At 46.9% G+C, this 19501-nt stretch overlaps 1 protein-coding gene and 2 pseudogenes across 1 annotated transcript in view; 1 reads left to right on the plus strand and 2 right to left on the minus strand.

Annotated features, from left to right (window-relative positions):
* The window catches only part of Chrm5 (cholinergic receptor muscarinic 5), a 64094-nt gene that overhangs the window by 11966 nt on the left and 32627 nt on the right, over nucleotides 1-19501 (minus strand). The gene's annotated exons all lie outside the window — the stretch shown is intronic.
* Nucleotides 10314-10421, plus strand: LOC141421183 (small nucleolar RNA SNORA11; annotated as a pseudogene).
* Nucleotides 12175-12596, minus strand: LOC109689423 (large ribosomal subunit protein eL32-like; annotated as a pseudogene).

The following is a 19501-nucleotide window of genomic DNA, read 5'->3' on the forward strand; positions in this document are numbered from 1 at the left end:
GTTTTCTCTTCAACAAAATCCGAGAACAAGAGGGCGGAACAGGTTCTGCCTGGAAGCGGGTGTGTGTGTGTGTGTGTGTGTGTGTGTGTGTGTGTGTGTGTGTGTGTGTGTGTGTGTGTGTGTGTCCCAAACAATGTATACACATATAAGTAAATGTAAAAATGATAAAAGAAAAAAAATGCTGTCATTTGTTTGTGTCTCCTGTCACTTCTTTAGGATGTCCAGAGCAAAGGATCCAAGTCTCCTTGCTATTCCTATCTTCCTGCCCGTGCTGTTTCCCCAGGGGTGACACCTCCGAATGTCAGACTAGGGGTGGATTCCTTAATCCTGAGCACTGCTGGAGTCCTTCATTTCACAAAGACCAGACAGAAAAATGGGGAACAGGGTGTGGAGCAATAAAAATGGGACAGAAGGTAAAGTAAACACACAGCATGAATGTAGAATAACAGCATCTACTGACAAAATGAAGTGACATTAAAATGCAGAATACAATGTTTAAAAATATTATTATTCCCCTCCTCCCCCAACCCGATTCCTATGACTAATGGCCTAATTAACTACCTGCTCACTCCTGCAAGAAGTCTGAGCAGCACCTGAGCTCCTTAGGCCCTGAAAGCCCCCATTCAACTGGACACAAATCCTCATTCTCCCATTTCCTACCTGCCCCATTGTCTTCTTGTCTCTCAGCTTCATTTGGGACTAAAGACTGTGACCTGCTGCTTACAATTTTAGACCTCACAGAGTGAGCTCCTCAGGTTAAGGGTGTAGACTTCATAGCCAGCCCACCCTGGGTTGGGTCCTTCTATTACTGCGATTTTTTTTTTTTTGCAATGTTGGGTTTGAACTCAGGGCCTCACCCCTCCCAGATGCCTAAGTTAAGTTACTCAAAATGTGCGTTTTCCATATCTGATGTGTAAAATGGAGCAAGGCTGTTGACCTGATAGGCCGGCAGTGAGGTTGGATGGAGGGTATTGTGAGTTGTCAGTGTTGGGTGGGTATCAACAACACTTGACCGATTGTAGGATGGTGCCCTCCACACAGGTCCCCCCAGCCTGGAAAGCTCCCGACGCCCTCGCAGGCCTGAGTCTCCTGAGAAGCAACACCTTTGGGCCTGACCTGGACCTGTGACTGCACTCAGCACGTGTCTGTCCCGGGGGCCAGTGACCTCGGGCAGGGTCATCGCCTCTGTTCTCAAACCCAGGACTGACATACGTGTGCAGACGGACAGAAGCAAGGGGCCGCAGCCACGAGCCTGGGAAGGAGGGCGCCCTGTGTACCCCCGTTTCCATCCTTTTCTGGTGCCTTCTGCGCTACCCAGTTAAGAATGGCCTCCTGGCGCTGGCCAAGCAGGAGCTCTACCCCTTGAGCCACACTGCCAGTCCGTTTTGCTCTGGTCATCTTGGAGATGGGTCTCACAAACTGTCCTGGTTGACCTCCAACCGGTCTCAGCCTCCCAAATAGACAGGATTACAGGTGTGAAGCCCTGGCGCCGGCTGGATTTCGAAGGACACATAGTCACTCCTGAACACTGGGGTAGGACGAGGAGGCCCGGGAGGCCGTGCTGACCCCGACCTGTCCCTGCTGAGGCCTCCCCATGCCGCGACACACGGCACAGCAGGGGTCGTGCCGCACGTGCGTGCTTCACGACGTCCCTTTACGTAGAGGGGACAGTCCCTGCTCCTCCCCAAGGCTCCCCTCGAGACACTTGCGTCTGCACCCGGCCCGCGTCTTGGCGCTTCCGGCGCGACCGGGCAGCTGCGCCCGGCCCGCCGCTCGGGGCTTCCGGTGCGGCCCGGCGGCTGCGCTCGGCCTGCGCTCGGCACGGCGGCAACGGCGGCGATGCAGGCGGAGCGCGGGGCTCGGGGCGGCCGCGGGCGGCGTCCCGGGCGCGAGCGGCCCGGCGGGGACCGGGACCGGGATCGCGAGCGGGCCGCGGCGGCTCGGGGCGGCGGCGGGGACGGAGGCGGCCGGCGGGGCCGCGGCCGGGGCTTCCGGGGCGGCCGAGGAGGCCGCGCCCCGCGAGGAGGCCGCCGGGAGCCGGGAGGCCGGGGCGCCGCGGCCGGGACGCGGGTAAGCGGCGGGCGGGGCCTGGTTCTCGGAGTTGGTGTGTGCGGGGGTGCACGCGCTCTGGTGGATTTGTGATTCGCATCCGGGCCCCAGATACGGACGGCCTCGTGGGCGACCAGCAGCCCTGAGTGAGGAGCGAGGACACGCCCGTGTCCCAGGGCGTGCTCACAGCGCTCCGCGGTACTTTCGGCCTAGATGTTCACACGGCGGGCACGCGCACGTCGGACACGCGCGTGGGCACAGTGCACCGCATGCGTACGTGCGGCGCGCACGTGTGCACGGCACGCAGATGCAAGCGCGTGCTCAGTGTTACAGACTGCCTGGCCCCAGCTGACTTCGTCCCTGCCCTACTGGAGCCGACCGGGCTTCAGCAGTCGCCGTTCTGCGGCCCCTGTGCACCAGCAGTGCGCACACAGGCCGAGTGGTCACGGTGAGCCGTCCTCGTGTAGAAAAAGAACCGCGAGATACTTGGTTTCTGCGACACTGTGACGCACTCTCGTGACACCTGGGGCCTCCAGACCTGGCCGCAATGGTCGTGAAAGTTCCACCTTAACTGTAGCCTTTTCTCCCTTCCGAGCGTGGCGCAGGTGAACCTATCGCCCCCGCGCCATCCTCCTCCCGCCAGCCCCGGGACCGGGGACATGGGGAGGTCACTGTCCTTTGGGTTTGCATTGGGGAATCCAAGGCCCTTCCACTTCTGAGTCTGACGTGGTCTCGCTGCATCCACGCGCGCTGCTGACTATCAAGCGAGCGGACAGACTGGGTGGCCTTCCCAGGCCTCCTGTTCTCATATCCCTAAACTGGGACTGACCGAAATGACCAGAAAGCACAAACAATAAAAATGGAGTTGTAGCCACGGCAGGAGTGCTGTCCAGCCGCAGAGCTGAGTACATCCATCCCCTGCTCTCTGCTTGGCCCACTGCGTGTAAATAGGAAAAAGATGGGCAGCACCGTGAGAGCGTCGGCGCTGCGCCCTTGCTCTTGTCTTTCCTTCTTGAGGCTCCTGGACCCCTCCCTGCAGCCCGCCCCCCCGCGCGCGCCTCCCCGCCTTGCGCTGGGATCCCGCTGACTTTGCGCCACCCTGGCTGCGCCCGCAGCCCTATGCACTGTCTGCTCATCAAGCACAGCCGCGTGGGCCGACCGAATAGACAGACCTGCAGGGAGTGCGAGTGCAGGTGTCTGTGGGTCCTTCTGTTTTAGCTTGTGAGGATGCTCCACACTCTCTTCATCCATAGTGGCCGCGCTGACATCCTTGCTAGCATTTGTTTTTTTTTTTTTAATTGAAATTTATGTCAACTGGTACACAAAAGCATAAAAAATGTATGGATAGATGGGTACCATGACACTTACTTAATTTTCTTTGAGACAGCGTCTCACTGTGTACCCGAGGCTGGCCTTGAACTCCTGATCCTCTTGCCTTTACCTCCCCAGTATTAGGATTACAGTCATATGTCACCAAGCCTGGTGTTCTTTCCCACTTCCTCCCTCCCTTCTCCCCTTTTTTTGGTGGTACTGGGTTTGAACTCAGGGTTTTACACATCACCTGAAGCAAGCCTACAGGTCTGTTTTTGTTCCAGGTTATTTTTTAGACAGGGTCTCTTGCTTTCTGTCCAGGGTGGCCTGGAGTGAGACCCTCTTACCTATAGCTTTCCAAGTAGCTGGGACTGAGGTGTGTGCCACCTTGCCTGGCTCATTTGTTGATGTGGGATCCTGGCATTTTGCCTGGATTGTCCTAGAGCAGCAATCCTCCTGGTCTTCACCTCACACCTAGCTAGGATTACGGGCATGAACCACCCTGCCCAGCCCTTGTTAGCATTCTAACTTGGTTGAGATGGTATCTCATTGTGAGTTTTTTAAATGCTACTGAGATTTGAATTCAGGGCCTTTTGCCTGCTCTGCAAGTGCTCTGCTCTCCAACTTGAGGCCTTTAACCCTTTTTGCTTAGTTTGTTTTTCAGATTGGGTCTCATGCTTTTTGCCCATGGCTGGCCTTCAACCATGGTCTTCCCACCTCTACCTTCCAAGTAGCTGGGATTTCAGGTGTGAGCCACCATGCTTGGCCTCATTTGGTTTTGGTTCATGTTTCCCTGATGATTAGTGGTGGTGAGAATCTTTTCCATGTATTTGTTGGTCATTTATTTGTGTGTCCTATTTTGAGAAATGTCTATTCAAGTCATTCACCCATTTTTTAATCAGATTATTATCATTTTTGCTCTTGGGTTGTTTGAGTTCCTTATCTGTTCTGGGAATTGATCTTTTGTTTAATGAATAGTTTGTAAGTGTTTTCTCCCATTCTTTAAGTTGCCTCTGCACTCTGTTGATTGGTTCCTTCACTGTGTAGTGAATTTAGATCCATGTAATCCCATTTGTCAACTTCTTTCAAAATCTTTGCCCAGACTAGTGTTCTGGTCTTTCCCTGTTTTGTTCTGATAGGGTCACTGTTTCAGGGCATACATGCTACAAGCTTTGATTCCTTTTGAGTTGCTTTGTGCATATGGTGAGAGATGGGGGGGGGGTGTTCTCATTTCTTTCTTCTGCATACAGATGCCCAGTGTTCCAGCACCATTTGCTGTAGAGTGTTTCCTTTCTCCACTCTTATTCTGGCTGTTTGTCAATTAATGTATTGGATGTAATACATGTATTTGTTTCTGGGGTTCTTTATTCTGTTTCACTGATGCATCTCTCTGTTTTATTTTCCCCTTATGTTTTTGGTGCTGGGATTGAAGTCAGGGCCTAGTGCGTGCTAAAGATGCACTTACCACTAAGCCACACCCCAGGCAGCTGTTTTTGTTCCTGTCCTTTTGAAGTGTGTGTTCTGTGCCTTTTTTTCTTTTTGATGGCACTGGGGGTTTGAAGTCAGGGCCTGACGCTCGTTAGGCAGGCTCTACCACTTGTGCCACTCCACCAGCCCATGAAGTGTGTTTTGACATTAGACATTGTAATGCATCCACTTTTGTTCCTTTGCTTAGGATTGTTGTAGGTATTTGAGGACTTTTGTGATTCTACACAAATGTTAGGAGCATTTTTCTATTTTGTGAAGAATGTCATTGGTATTTTGCTAGGCATTGTGTTGAATCAGTAGATCACTTTGGGTGGTGCAGACATTTTAACAGTGTTAATTCTTCCAGTTCATGAACGTGGGAGATCTTTCCACCTTTTAGTGTCGTCAGTGTTTTATGATTTTCATTGTAGAGGTCATTCGCTTACTTGGTTACATTTGTTCCTTTATATTTTATTTTTAGTTTTTGTTGCTATTATGAATGGAATTGATTTCTTTCTCAGCAATTTCATTTGGAGCATATAAAAAAAGGTACTGATTTTTGTGTGTTCATTTGTATCCTGTACCCTTACTTACCAGTTTTAACGGTTTTGGTAGAGTCTTTAGGTTTTTCTCTGTACAAAATGATGTCATCTGCAAACAGGGATATTCTAACTTCTTCCTCATTTCTCTCTTGTATTCTTGGTTTGGCTCAGATTTCCAAGTAGATTGAAGAAGACTGGAAGTGAACGTCCTGTCTTGTTCCCAATTCTATTGTTCAGTGCGCTGTTTGCAGAAAGGAAGTCCAGGCTGTTGGTAGGCCTTGATGGTGTTTTTTTCCTCTAGGCAGTAGTAACAAAATCTCACAGTTACTGAGCACTTAGTACAAGATGAGAAAACTGAGGTGCGGTTAATCACACGGTTAGGAGAGCTTAAAAATGACCTCTGTCACCCAGCCAACACATTGTTGTGCTTGGAGTCCACTGGCATCCTGACTCCAGAGCCTGTCCTTTCAGTTCTCACTCTTACCTGCCCTGGGACACGGGAGGGAAGATTTGATCCTTTGAGTGATCCTTTTCATACCCTTTTCCCTGATGTTTCAATATGGTTATAAGGTTTTAAGGAAATACCGTTACATAGTGAGATGAGGTCTCACTATGTTCCCCGGGTTGACCCTGAGCTTCTGGGCTCTAGTGATCCTCCTGCCTCAGCTTCTTAAGTGATTGGGACTATAGGTGTGCACAGCTGCACCCAGCTGTAGTCACTTTTCAGTTACTTAGTTACAAGACATCTCTGTATGACTGCAGTAAGGAATGGAGTTCCTTGGAGGTATGTTTTTTTCACTCTGCTTTATAAATAATGCCTGGGTAGTAATACCACATGCCTTTGACATGTTCATTCTCTCAGTAACAAGGACGCCTGTGACTCATGCTCAGGCTTAGCTTGAGCCCAGAAGAAGAAATGATGTCACATCAGAAACTGGCAGGGCTGTGAGGCCCCTTTTCCCCACTGCTGAAAAGTCACTTGCATCATGAAGCCAGCAGAGATTGAGGGCTTAAACTCAGGCTCAAATGGCAGCCAAGCATGGCAGCCGCTTTGATTAGAGTCTGAACGTGCTTAAGTGTTCAGCAGAGTTGCTTCAGGGTTAGCTTTTGGAGCTGAGCTAACAGGGAGTTCCAGGGAGGCCTGTCTCAAATAGGAAAAATCAGCCTTTGACCTTCATCGCCCCCTTTCCTGTCTGGAGTCAGTGCTCAGCAATTAGCTATTTTGGATCCTTGTTATTGTTAACATACAGTACTTTGAGGTTTATTTTTTGTAACTGACCAATATTTCACTTAGATAGTTAAAATATGTACATAGACAACTGATCATCCAACTCTTTTGCTCATTCTGCCTAAAAACTTGAGAAACCACTTACAATGTCGTGCTTTTAAGCTTATCTCTAACATATTTTTAAATTAAATAGTTCAGATAGCTTTAAAAAAAATTTCCAGCATATTGTATGCATTACATTTGAAATAAAAGGCACATTATTTTTATAAGTAGATGGACTCTAAATACCGCAGTGATTTGATATTTGCCGTTATCCACTTAAGAGTTACTTGGATAAACTCTTGAGCTGTGAGATTTCTGTTCTTTCTTACTCTCTTTAACCTGAGTTTTAATTCCATATCTCCCACATAACTATTCACTGTAGTGTATTTTTATACTTAACTTGAAAATCATTTAGTGACCCCCTTTCATTCTCCATGTGAAAAATTTTAGTTTAAAAAATGTCTTGTATGGGGCTCAAACAGTAAAGTGCTTGTTAGACAAGCTCAAAAACCCCTACCACCAAAAAATATTTGTATAATTTTAAGGCTTCAGTACAGTTTTTTCTTTTTAATTGAATTAAGATCATATTGATTAGGCTGGATGTGGTGAGTCACGCCTGTAATTCCAGCTACTTAGGAGGTAGAGATGGGGGGGGGGTCATGGTTCGAGGTCAGCCCAGGCAAAATGTTAGCAAGATATCATTTTAACAAATAAGATGAGTGTGGGGTACATGCCTGTCACCCCAGCTACTAAGGAAGCATAAGTAGGAGGACTGAGGTTCAGGCCAGCCCAGGCATACATGAGAGACCCTGTTTGAAAAATAACAAAAGCAAATGGGCTGGAGATGGGGCTCAAGTGGTAGAGCACCTGTCTAGCAAGCATAAGGCCCTGAGGTCAAACCGCAGGACTGCAACGACAAAAGATGTTGATTAGTATAACCTTTTCCTTTGTGTTAACCTGGAAGTGAAGTCCTACTGCAGATGCACTGCATTTTCCCTAGAGGGTTTAGGCGTTCACAGGTGAATGAGACACCTGGCTTAGTGCCTGTTCTCTCCCCATGTTGTGTTCTGTGGATGTTCTGAGGAACGTGGTTAGCCTAAGTAGATAGGAATGTTGGCCTTTTAGCATAGAAATGCCTCTGGATATCGGAATACCTTTTTAATAACGCGCTGACATTTTTATAAAATTTTAAGATCTGCTAGCTGACCACTGAATCCGGTTCTTTGGGTTTGTTGAGAGCAGAGGTTTGGAAATGACCTAATTTGCCCAGGGACTTGCTGCTGGTTCTGTAGAGTTGGTGTTTTCAACCTTTGTATCTGTGTTTAGAGGAGTTTTTTTCCCCGGAGTTTGAGGCCTGCCCCACAGTCAGATCAGGAGGAGCCAGGCAACTGTGACTCAGACCTGTAATCCCAGCTACTCAGGAGGCAGAAATCAGGCGGATCATGGTTTGAAGCCAGCCTGGTCAGATAGTTCAAGAGACCCTATCCTGAAAAACCTCAGTACAAAAAAGGACTGTTGGAGTGGCTCAAGTGATAGAGTGCCTGCCTAACAAGTGTGAGGCCCCAGTACCACCAAAAAGCAAGACCCCCTCCCCACCCAACAACAACAACAAAATAAAATCAAACCCAGAATGGCAGGAGGAGTTGCCAGGTTGGAAAATGAGGACATTGAATGTCTGGAACCTCATTTCCTTAAAAACAGCCATCACACCCCCAGGTGTATGAACATTCCATTTGGAAGACAGCTGACTAAGATCACATTAGGCTTTTTTTTTCCCCCCACTCTCTTTTTTTCTGTGACAGGATCTCATAACATGGTTGTGGGCATACACACGTAGTCCAGGCTGGCCTTGAACTTGTGATCCTCCTGCCTCCCTCCCCTAAATGCTGGGATTGCAAATGTGTGCCACCATGCCTGGCACATTACTTAACTTTTCATGTATTTATTCATTGTTAGCAGTACTGGGACTTGAACTTAGAGCCTCGCGCTTGCTAGGCAGGCACTCTACCACTTGAGCCACTCCGCTAGTCCCTAGCTTTTCCTTTTTATTCACTAGTAAGGTACTTTATGGTATGCATTCACCCAGAGGCTTCCGCCTTTTGTAAAGTATGGTTTTCAGTCTTGCATTTGTCGGTAACTAACTGATTTTGTTCTGCACTGCTGCTGGGACAAGGCATGCTGACTTGTGATTCCCACTACTGGCCACTGTTGCTGTTCTGCGTCCTCCCAGAAGATGCAGCAGTGACTTTGACAGCACTGGGCAGGTAGCCTCAGGACACACTGAGTAGCACATTTGATCCTAACCATACCACCCCAGAGCTTGCCAGCCTTTTCTAGATACTAAGTGGTTGTAAAGTATTTTTTATTTCTGTCACTATTTCCTGATCACTTTGAAATACCAAAAGGAGAAATAAAGACCATAGTGACACATAATTTCTATTGTAGAAACTGTGTGTGTATATAGAGGTGCCAAGAATAAATGTTGTAACACTTTTTCTTTTGGGTGGAAGTAAGCATCTTGGTCTGAGAACTTTCTATAATGATGACATACATAGGACAGTGAATGGATGATTGCTGTAGATAATACCTCACTTCTGAGTGGGTTTTGCCAAAAGATGTTGAAAATAAATAAAAATTGATGCCTTTTATCCTGATGCTGCTACAATTGACCTCATTTTGTCAGCCTGAAATTGCTTATAAGACAATTTCTGGGAAGAGCAGCACTGCAAAGGATGCTGCTGACCATCTGTAGCCTGTATTCTGCATGTGTAGACAGCATGAGAATTTAAACACATTCAGGAGGTTAAGAAAATGTGTCCTCTGTTGTAAACTTAGTTCTGACTTTGGTTCCTTGCTATTAAGGACTGATAGAAATATATTTGATCTGTATTTCTTTAGTATCAAGTCAAGCTTTTGTTGAGGACAGCATACATTTTAATATTACTAAAGCAAAGCATAATTGGGATGACAAATACATGTTGTTCTCTCGTATTGCTAGTGCTGTGATTCCTGTCATTTTTCCCTCCTGAACATGTCACCTGTGTTTCCTGCTTTCCCATCAAGCAGATGCATCATTTTCTGTTGAATTGTGGTTCAGCCTTTAGCTTTTCTGGTTTATTCAGTGTGTGTCTCTTGAAGATAGTGAAGGTGTAGTAAGATGTGGGAATGAGAACTCCAGATTCCCACCCAATAACTCAAAAATAACTGACATTCTGGGCACGTTCGCTGTCTTGCAGACCCCCCTTGTCAAAGCTCTCGCTCCTGCAACACCAGCCTTCTTCGCTGCTGCCTGCATCGTGTGGCCGTCTTTTCTTTTGTGCCTCCCTGCTCGGCTTCTTTTCCTTCTCTTTCTAGCAACAAGTATCATTCCATTCTCACATTGTTCCTCTCCCTCTGCGCTCAGTTTAGAATGGCCCATCATGGCTAGTAAATAGTGCTCTGGAAGTGCAGGCTGCTTAAAATTGCTCTGCAGCAAGTGAGCTGCTTGTGCTTCATTTCTCTTCGCAGAAGGTCTGCAAGAGGATTTAAACTTTCTGAGTCCCAGGCTGGCCTTGGACTCTTGAATCTCCTGCCTCCTGTGTGCTGGGATTGTAGGCATGTGCCATCACACCAGGCAGCATTTATTTTTGAGAAGTGAATACTAGAGCAATGTATATGAAAGCAAATGTGTAACTGCGATGTGCTCAGAGCAGGGGCTTATAACACACCCAGTAGGAAACTGTGGTCACGGTGAGGAGGAACACAGCTTGTGTGGCCTTCCTGTGAACAGATGCCCTACACGAGAAGAAAGCTGCTTTTAGCCTCATAAATAAAGAGCAATGGACCTGCCTGCCAGGTGGAGGTTGAACTAGATGTATTAACCCCAAAGCCCCCTTTCCCGGCTTCAAAACAATGCACTGAAACTTTTGGGCCAGGGAGGGGCTGGGGCTATGGCTCGGTGGCAGAGCGTGTGCTTGGCATATGCAGGAGGCCCTGGGCTCTGTCTCCAGCACTGCCAAAAAATGGATTAAAATAAAATTCAGGCCAGTCCTGACATCATCTGCACAAACACCCTTTGCTCACAGTTGAGACTAAACCAGCCGCCGGAGCAGTTTTAGCCATGACCAGCAGGGGGCGCGCGCAACCCAGCATCTTCCCCATGGCCCTCGCTCGAGCGGCCAGGGAGCGCTTGCAGGGCTGTGTTCAGTCCTTCGCTGGGCAGCAGCGAAGCCTGATGGTGACTGCTTCCTGAGCTGTCGATGCTACTTCAGACGCGACTGGAAAAGTTGGCTTCTTTAGTTAGAGTGGTACATCACACCCATGGAGAAAGACAAAACTGCGCAGGGAACTGCCCGTGGTGGATTTCTTACCTACCGAGTGTGGGAGCGTTGTCCTTGACTGAGGGACAGCGTGCGCGCCCTGGCCAAGCACAGTGTGCAGACGTGTGAGAGCACGTGGCGTCCAAGCCATGTCTCTATCTATTTAGAGCCATCTGACTTTTGGCAGTACTGGGGTTTGAACCCAGGGCCTTGTGCTTGTTGGGCAGGTGTTCTACCACTTGAGCCACACCTCCAGACCTTTTTGCTTTAGTTATTTATTGAGTAAGGTTTCATGTTTTTTGCCCTCGATGGTCTGTACTGGGATTCTCCTACCTGTGCCTCTTGTGTAGCTGGGATTATGGATATGAATCACCACCTGGAATATTCACTGCAGTGGGGTCTCAGCTGCCCAGGAACCATGATCCTTCTGATCTCGCCTCCTGAGTAGCAGGGATTATAGATAGGAGCCACGGTATGTTTAATATTTTATCCTTAACATAGGTGTCTCCAGGTGGAAATGTCTCCTGAAACTGACTTGTAGTGTTAAACTCTAGGTCTGGGCATGTTGCCATATTTGTGAAAATTCAGTTCACTTTCATTTATTACTGAGCATTAGTGGGTAAGAGTCAAAGTTGAGCTTATAACCACGGAATAAGTTTTGGGATGTAAATAGCAAACTTTGGGAGTTGTTCATTTCTTTTGGGTCATTAGCTTCTTCTGATACATTGATTTTTGTTTAGTCTACTCTCAATATTCTGGATTGCAGAAACAGATTGCCTGTGTAGTTTACGTAGAGAGTAACTTTCTTTGTGTTGCAGACACCAAAAGCTGGTATATACTTAAATACACATTTATTTTAAAGAACAAATTAAATTGGTACCTTTTTCACTGTGTGCAGGAATTGACTGTATATGCCATATAAGTGTATAAAATTGGCCCTCTAAATGTACATATATATTAATGAATATATAAATTATGGATTGAATACTATTTGGAAGCTCATTTTCAGATGTTTTCATTTTTGTTTATAATAATTCATATGACTCGATAGTTTTCCTTAATGAATATTCTCTGGACAAAATAGCTTCCTTTTTTTTTTTCTGACCTAAATAATGAATATTGATGCCTGCCTTCAAAGCTTCCTTCCTTCCTTTCTCTTTCTTTCTTTGCTCTCTCTCTCTCTCTCTCTCTCTCCCTCCTTCCTTATTATTATTATTTTTTCCCAGTTTCTGTGGGTTTATTTAAGCACAATTAAAACATTCAGGTGAGCTGTCTGTTCGTTTTCTTTGCTGTGCAGCCTGGCATTGGGATTGGTGACTCTGATGGCCAGCTGGGCTGCTCTTTCCATGATTTCATTGTGAGTGGTCTCAGCACAGTAAGATTTGCTGCACATCAGGAGCGTGGCCATGATACTGTGGACCAGGATCTTCTGGAAGCCACTGGGCAGCATGTGCTTTGTTTTCTTGTTGCTCCTGTAACTAGTGTTGGGTGACGAGATCTGGCCCTTGAATCTTTTCTGCACCCTGTTGTCAATACCCCGGAGTTTTCTTCCACCAGTTACACTTTTTTTTGGCATATTGGTCTGACTGATGCCGGATGAACTTTCTTGGTCCTCTTTTTGAGGATCTTGGGCTTCACTAGAGGTCTGAGGACAGCCATGATGCCGAGTAGCAGATGGCTGCCACTTTGGTAGGCATCACCGAGGAACAGGACTCCCTCCTCCTTTCTCCCTCCCTTCCTCCCTCCTTTCTTCCCTCCTTCTTTCTCTCTCTCTCTCGCTCTCTCTTTTTTTGTGGTACTGGGGTTTAACTCAGGACCTTGTGCTTGCTAGGCAAGTGCTGTACTGCCTTAGCCCCTCCCCCAGCCCTGATGGCTACCTTTCTGACCACAAAAATATAGTTGTCTTTTTTTTTTCTTTTAAGTGACTCTGGGAAGATTAAAATTGAAGCAGAATAAGAAACTAACAGGATTTGATTCTCTTCTTATTTGTTTTTGTTTGCCTTACACCATGGATAATGTTTTTTCTTTCTTTTTCAGAGACAGCATCTCACTGTGTAGCCCAGACTGGCATTAACTCTTGATCCTGCCTCAGCCTCCCCAGTGCTGGGATTACAGGTGTGAACCACCACTCCTGGCAAACCAATTTACATGTGGTTGGAATGGCACTTGGTGCTGGGGTAGAGTCTCTCCTATTCAAATAAGGGTCTGTCTATAGGAAGCATATTTGTTTTTTTTTGCCCTGTCACAAATTACCATGAGTTCAGTGGCTGGGAACAGCACAGGTTTGCTCTCTCATAGTTTGGACTTCATTGGGACAGGTTTGCTCTCTCATAGTTTGGACTTCATTGGGCTAGAGTCCCTGTGTCTGAGGGTGGCAATCTGCCCCCTTCTGAGGCTCTGGGAAGCCCTTGTGCAGGCTTTCGGCCTCTTTGTCTTCAAAGTTTGGAACAGCATCTTGCTGACCCCTGTGTGTCCCATCTCTCCCCTTTTCACCTTCCCACTGCACTTGGAAGATTACAAGTGGGCGCTCCTGGATAACCCAGCTGTTCTAAGATCAGCTGCTGTGTACTCTAGTGTAGTCACAGGTTCAGGGCCTTCTTCTGCCTCCACTGGGCAATTGTCTTAGACTATAGGCCCTGGGATGTGGTATTCATTTGTTTTTTGAGACAGGGTCTCCCTCTGTAGCAGGCTGGCCTCGAGTCCTACTCCATTCTCTTACTTCCCAGTCATTTGTACCATGCGGTGCCATGGTTTTCATCCCACACTGTGTGGTGTAACCCAGAGCTGCTTTATTCCGTTGTCCAGATCTCTCCTGCTTGGCCTGCTGCAAGGAGCGCTTTCAGTTGATGCCCGTGCTCCTTTGACCCTCGCACTGTGTGTGTGGGGAGTCGGGGAGAGAGTAAAGTAAGATTGCAGTATGCTGCAATCATTGCTGAAGAGGGTATGGGAACCTGGGATTCCCTGTAGTGTTTGAGGAGTTTTATAATAAAAACACAAGTTGAAAGGCTGTATGTGGTCTTGAAATTATTTTCTTTTTGAATAGAAAAGGATTGGCATTTGGAAATATAACTGATAACGAAATACAAGTTGTATTACTTTGGAGGTAATGTTTCCATCTTTAAATTTGTGCTTTGACTTTGCACTGATTTCTCTTTGGTCCTCTAAGACTAAGGATGAAGTGGCTTTGAACACTGGGCTCCACCCTAGATTTGAAAGTCACTCTGTGGTTGGGGTTGAGGGCGAGGAAGATGACCAGACTAAACTTTGTGTTTTTTGTTCCTGTGGGCCTGCCTTCCTTCACATTTAGAACAAAGTTCAGAGCCAGGAATGGTGTGCACCTGTGGTTCTGGCTCCTCAGAGGAGTGCTTGAGCCCAGGAGTTCAAGGCCAGCCTGGGCACTGTAGAGAGACTCCCACTCAAAAAAAAAAAAAAGTCCAAGTCCTTTCCCATGCTTCACAGGCCCTTCACGATCTGACTGCAGCACAGCTCTTGGATCTCATTTCCTCTCCTCATTCAAGCTGATTGAGCTGAAAGATTGACTTAGTCAAAAAACTTTTTTGAGACAGGATCTTGCTGTGTAGCCTAGGCTGGCCTCAGCCTCTTAAGTGCTGAAATTTCAGGCCTGTACCACCATGCCTGGCTGCCTAGAGTTTTGATCCTTGGATGTGGCAGAGTCAGTTTCTTCTGAGGGCCTTCGCTTGCTGCCTGGACAGCTCTGCATTTCTGTCTCCAGCTCTTTGCACAGCTTGCTCTTGAGCTCCTGGTTCTCTGCTTACGTCTCTAGAGGTTGCCTCTGTCATTCTCCATCTCCTTACCTCCTTTATTTTGATGGTGTTGAGCACTGCCTGGAATTGGGCTTGGTGTGTTTATACTAACATATCTACTTGTTCACGTTTGTTGTTTGACTTTGCCAGTAGAATCCGGCTCCACAGGCAGGGCAGCTGCTTTTCATTGCTACATTCCTTTCATGCTGACCAGTGCCTGGCATAGTAGAGGCTTTCAGTAGGCATTTGTATTGAGTGAATATTGCATTTTGTGTTTAAGGAAATGTTACTTCCAAGATTCTAGAAACATTCACTTTGATTTTCTAGGGGCAGGTTTTATGCTTTTTCTGTGACTACTAAAAATGGTGAAGGGAGGAGAGTTAGTTGTACATTGGACCCCGAATCTAGTCTCTGGGTTCCTTTCTGGATGTAGTCTTGTGGTTTGCCATCAGTGAAAAGAGCCAGAATGAATGTAAATGCCTCTGTCAAAGAGGTGTTGTCGAAATTTCTAGCACAGGTTTTCTCTGCTGTGTGTGACAGCCTGGACGTGTGAGGGTCAGGTCTCATTAGTGTGAAGAGCATGCAGGAAAGCTGTGTAGTGCTGGTTACTTGAGTAGCTGACCACATCCCTGGCCTCTCAAGCCTGCCGTGACAGAAGGGTTATGGAGTTACAGATGAGAGTGGGACAGTGTTCCTAGGTCAGGGGCTTTTATTTTCTCTCCCCTTTCTCTGGTCTAAAATAGCGACACCTCAAAGGATAAAGCTTGTGCCCTGGATATCAGAGCCAGTGCCACATCTTCTCCACTTGACTGTTGGTCGTGCCTTGGCTCAGGTGTGCGTGGGCTCTTGTTAGCTGAAGGCCAGGGGCCTGCGCCATTGCTGACCTCGGCTACCTTATGGGGACAGATTACTTGAGCAATGTAAAGGGAAGTTGGCCAGTGGGAAGACATGGAGACCTGCTTCTCTCTGGCTGGAGCTGAAGGCAGGCTCTCACAGAGCTGCAGTGGTGGCGCAGAGGCAGCCAACGTCAGGAGAAGCCTCATCTTTCTGGCCGGAAGACCAGGAGAACGTGAGCAGAGTGCGGAGGGAATTGCTGCCTTTTGAGTCATGGTGGGCACACTGGACAGCCAGGTGGCTGGACCTGTGCAAGTCCAAAGAACTGGGGAAACGGCCTACAGTCTAGAGTGGGGAGACTGCCTGCTTTTAGCCTCCTTTTTTTTTTTTTTTTTTTTTGGTGGCACTGGGGTTTGAACTCAGGGCCGCATACTTGCTAGGCAGGTGCTCTACCACTTGAGCCACTCCGCCAGCTTTAGCCTCCTTTTCATTCTCCCCCTCCCCCTGACCAAGGGGCAGGCAACATGACAGCTAGCACTCCCAAAGAAGCCCTGTCTTTGGGCAGGATGGGGAGAACCTTGGTGGGGAAAGAACTGGAGAAGGCTCCTGCTCTGTGTTTGAACTGGCCCCAGCCTGGGCTCACTAGCTGTGTGTGTGGGAAGACAGATCCAAAGCATTGTTGCAAAGTCCTCCATACCTGAGGTGGTTCTCGAGCTATGGCCTGCAAAGCTGCTGCTTGAACCCAGCAAGATGGGTGGCCTGACAGTGGAATGAACAAGACCAAACACTGTCCAGAGGAGGTGGCCCAATATTAGGCCTTCTTACTTGCACGGGCATTCCTGGGACAGCTGTTTATAGCCATTTACACTTGCTGGTAAGCTCTTCAAGTCCTCCAACTTATAATGGCACCCAGAGGCCATACGACTCAGTGTTTGAAATGTCACTTAAAAGTCCCACAATATAGCCAGGCAGATGTGTCCAGTCTTGAGGCAAAGGCCATTGATGCCAACCTCAAGATAACTACATATTGGAACTAGGAGACAAGAGTATGGTTTTTTGTTTTATTTTGTTTTTGTACTATGGGGTTTGAAACTCAGGACCTTGTGCTTGCTAGGCAGGTGCTCTTCCACCTGAGCCAGCAGCCCATTTTTACTTTTTAGTTATTTTTTCAGGTGAAGCCCTGGGCTGAACTCAGACCATGATCTTCCTATGTACATCTTCCTGGGTAGCTAGGACTACAGGCATGCACCACTACACCCAGATTACTGATAGAGATGGGGTGGTCTTACTAACTTTTCACCTGAGCTAGCCTTAAACTGAGATCTTCCTAATTTTCACTTCCTTGAGAAGCAGGATTACGGGCGTGAGCCACTGTGTCTGGCTTCAAACAGATTTAAAATCAGATATTATAATCTAATAGTTTGGAATGGAAGGATAGATGGTCTTCCTTTAAAACAGGAGAAAATGTGACCTTGGGATACGAAGAGATTTCTTAGATACGGAACCAAACACAATCCACAAAAGAGAAAAATGGGTAAATTTGACTTCATAAAAATAAAAACTTCTGCTCTAGAAAAGACACATGAGAAAATGAAAAGATAAAGCCACAGTCTGGGAGAAATTTTAAGTCACTTACCCAAGCAAAGACTTATATTCAGAAGATACGCAAGAATACGTTTTATATAATTCAATAAGAAAATAGCCCATTAAAAAGATTGGGAAGAGTGGATGTGATGTGACAGCTGTAATCCCAGCACTCAGGAGGATCTCAAGTTTAAGGCCAACCTGGGCTACACAGACCCTGTTTCCAAAAGCAACCTCTCAAAAAAAAAAAAAAGAAAAAGAAAAGGGAAAAAGATTTAGTTCACCAAAGGTATTGGTGGCAAATAATTGTAAAATGTCGACATCATTTCTAATTAGAGAAATGACAAACTAAGATCACAGTGAGAAGACACACATCTATTGGGATGGCTTAAACAAAAAACTCAGTATCAAATCCCGACTTTTTCTCAGATTAAACATATGCTTGTTTACTTATTGTTGTATGACCCACCAATCCCACTGTTAGGTGTAAGTCCCACAGAAATGGAGACTTCTGTGGATGTTAGTGGCTTTTTTTCATAATTGCCCAAAGGCAGAAACAACCCAAAGATTGAACAGATACACAAACCATGGCACATGCATACAGTGGAGTATAATTTAGCAATGAGAAGGAGTGATTGTATTCTTGTCAACATGATAAATGCTAAGTGTACTCTGCGTGGCTTCATTTATGTGATACTGGAAAAGGAGCAGTGGTAAGAACAGTAAACCAGTGGTTGTGAAGTGTTAACCTCAAATGGTTAACTGCAAATGGTGGAAGTTAATGGGGTGAGGGCACTGTTGTATGTCTAAGTTGTGGTGGCTGAGTGACTGAAATTGTCTAAACCCAAAGGACTTTGTGCTTTACTATTTGTAAATTGAAAAAGAAATAGGGAAGCCATCTTTTAATTATTATTATTTTTTGCTTGAGACAGGGTCTCACTGTGTAGCCCGGGCTGGCTTTGAACTCGAAATCCTCTTGCTTCTGGCTCCTGAGTGCTAGGATTACAGGGCAGCGCTGCCATGCCCAGCTTAGTTTTAATTTTTGCCAGATTCTCACACAAGACACCTTGGCCCTTGGTGGCAGATCATCAGCCCGGAGCACGTGCATGCGGCAGCTTGTGAACCCGCACCGCAGGCTTTCCAAGGTGCTACTGTGGGTCAGCACTGAGTTCTGTAGAACCCGACGCCTGCTGTTTTTAGGGTGCTGTCGGAACTGTTACGTACAGGACTAGGAGTCTTTTTTTTTTTGACCTTTGGTGCAGAAAGTCATTGTGGACAATAACTGAGGGCTGGCCTTTGGGATTGAAAGCAGCCAAGGGCTATTTTGCTGGCTGTTATAGTTTTTCTTTTGGACAGAGCCTGTCTCTCAGGACCTCTTCTTGCCCCTTAACTCTCTAGGACTGTCTCCAGGATAGAACTACCTTTACAGTGGATCATACTCCAGACCTTTCCTTTTCTTTTCTTCTCCTCCTTTTCTTTTTTTTTCCCCGCTTCGGCACTAGGGTTTGAACTCAGGGCCTACACCTTGAGCCACTCCTCCAGCCCTTTTTCATGATGGGGTTTTTCGAGGTAGGGCCTCGGGAACTATTTGCAATCCTCCTTATCTCTGCCTCCTGAGTAGCTAGGATTACAGGTGTGAGCCACTGGTGTGCTTGTCAAAACTGATAACAGCTGTGTGTTACTGTCCACGGGCTTTGAATTTCAAGTAACTAGAGTCCGGTCAGTATTGCCTCTCTAGAAATCCCAGTGGCAGCGCTGCTGTGAGGTAGGAGAGCTGTTCTTGGGCTGAGCACATTACAGCAAGATACAGCAAACTGGGGTTTGTGTCCTGATAGGATTCAGCTTTTTCAGGTTTATTCCTCCTGAGAATTTAGATTCCTTCTTGTTAGATGAAAGCAATTCTAGAATTTAATGTGTGCTTCTCTCCCAGAGAGTATTTGGATACTTTGGGAGGGGATCTAGGGAAAGTGGGGTTAAGTGCAGTTTTAAATTTCCGTGAAGCAGAGAGAAATGGTGTAAAGGTAAGGCTAATGCCAAGGGGCTTTTACACCGTGTGGACCCTGTGTCCTCCGAGTTCTCTGGCCCAGCTTCCAGGTGCGGGGCTTTCGCCCTCTGCCTCATAATCTTGATCCTGGGATTTGCATTTCATCCTTGTGGGTCAGGAGCTTTGAGAAAATCCACCCTCTGAGGCAAGGTGAAAACTTTCCCCCTTCTCTGGCGTCTTTGCTGCCCTTTCTTTTAATTAAAATTTCCTTCCTAATGTTGGAAGAGCTTCCTAAAGGTCACACTTGAAAAGAGCTGCACAAGGAAATGCAGATTACAGTTCTGTCCTGCTCTCTGTTTCTGCAACATGTGTCTTCTTTTTCTTATGTCTCTGTTCTG

The sequence above is a fragment of the Castor canadensis genome, chromosome 2, assembly GCF_047511655.1.
Source record: "Castor canadensis chromosome 2, mCasCan1.hap1v2, whole genome shotgun sequence".
NCBI classification, from domain to species: domain Eukaryota; kingdom Metazoa; phylum Chordata; class Mammalia; order Rodentia; family Castoridae; genus Castor; species Castor canadensis.